Raw genomic sequence first — 1,564 nt, 5'->3', positions numbered from 1 at the left:
CACAGGGTTACAGCAACAAATGGTTCCCTCAGCCCTTTTCTTTTCTACTTTTGAGGCAGGGTGTCACTATGTTTGCAGCCCAGGGTGCCCACGCCCTCAGCACCCCAAGTGCTGGGACTGCAGATGTTTAGCACCTTCTTAGCAGTCATCTGATCTGTGAACATCATGGAAGGATCACAATTTTCTCACTCTCAACAGTAGCCTATGTGTTATGTCTAATCATTATCAGCATTCTAATTTGGATACTCATGAGAAAGGCTCATGTAGGTCAACTAGGTTGATTAAAATAATTTTCAAGACAGGAAGCATGCAGCGGCAGCATCCAGGGTGCTCTGGGCACCGTGCAGGCCTGCCATGCTTGCTGGGTGCACATCTTGGCCTGGCTGAGGCTGTCTGGCTCGTGGGTTGGGCAGCAGGTGTACCCGGCAGTGTGGGCCCCAGCCTGGGTGCCCGAGGCCAGGGCCCTGCCCTTAAGAGGAGCTACCTCTCAGAGGTGAAGAGCTGTAGGTGTGTCAGCTGGAGGAGAATTGTGATGCTTGGAATAAACAGAGCTTAAGGCAAGAATTCACTCAGCTAAAATCTTATAAAAATGTTATCAAAAACTGTGGATGCTTTAAACTCTTCAAAGAAAATTCAGGCCATAATAATAGGGAGCGAAGTCCCAGGGATATTCTGTACTGGTGCTGACCTTGAGGAAAGAGCAGAAATGCATCCCAGTGAAGTTGGTCCTGTTGTCTCCAGAGTCACCAGAATCAGAGCAGAGGATAATGACATAGGTAAGCTGCCTGTGCTCACAGTTGCAGCCATAGATGGACTCATTTTAGGTGGGGTCCTGGACTGGCTTTCTCATGTGACGTAGGAACAGCCACTTCCTCCGCAAAACAGGGCCTGGTTGGAAACAAAGTTGGCGATTATTGCTGGTGGAGGGATGCAGCAATTACTGCGTGCCATTGGAACGTCCCTGACCAAGGAGCTTATTTCCTCGGCATGAGTGTTTGATGGCCAAGAAGCCAAAGCTGTGGGCCTGGCCAGCCTCATGCAAGGGCAGAACCAGAAGGGTGATGCCACCTACAGAAGGGCCCTGGACCGGAGAGTTTCTACTTCAGGGACCTGTTGCAGTGAGAGTGACAAAACTAGCACTTAATCAAGGGATGGAGGCTGACTTGGTGACAGGATTAGCCGTAGAAGAATTTTCTTCAAATTCTGTTACTTTTACAGGCATATTCAATTGGTTATCTTGGGATTCTGATTCTTTTCTGTAAAATGGAATGACATCACCCAGCTCATGGTGAGAGAAAATGATACAGCTAGCAGCTTCAGGTTGGCACACAATAAATATTTCACGATATCAAAAGCAGGGTGGGGAAATCTGAATCCCAAGATAACCACCTGAATATGTCTGTAAAAGTAACAGAATTTGAAGAAAACAGGAAAGCAGCAAACTCAGAGATACCCATCTTCTCTCTGCAAGAACTAATCTTGACTACCCCAAATGTGCCACTTCCTCTTCTGGTAGGAACAGTGAGTTTATCATCTGTGAGAACTCACAGAAGAGTTTCCTTTG

The 1,564-nt window shown here is 47.4% G+C and overlaps 1 pseudogene; it reads left to right on the top strand.

The window, feature by feature from the left end:
• The first annotated feature begins 546 nt into the window (after nucleotides 1-546).
• On the top strand, nucleotides 547-1,262 carry LOC100717480 (methylglutaconyl-CoA hydratase, mitochondrial-like; annotated as a pseudogene).
• The last annotated feature ends 302 nt before the right edge of the window (nucleotides 1,263-1,564 follow it).

Source organism: Cavia porcellus, unplaced genomic scaffold (genome assembly GCF_034190915.1).
Source record: "Cavia porcellus strain 051 isolate PalLab524CR breed Dunkin Hartley unplaced genomic scaffold, mCavPor4.1 scaffold_19, whole genome shotgun sequence".
NCBI classification, from domain to species: domain Eukaryota; kingdom Metazoa; phylum Chordata; class Mammalia; order Rodentia; family Caviidae; genus Cavia; species Cavia porcellus.
The sequence above is the reverse complement of the archived record's forward strand: the minus strand, read 5'-3'. Positions and strand labels throughout refer to the sequence as shown.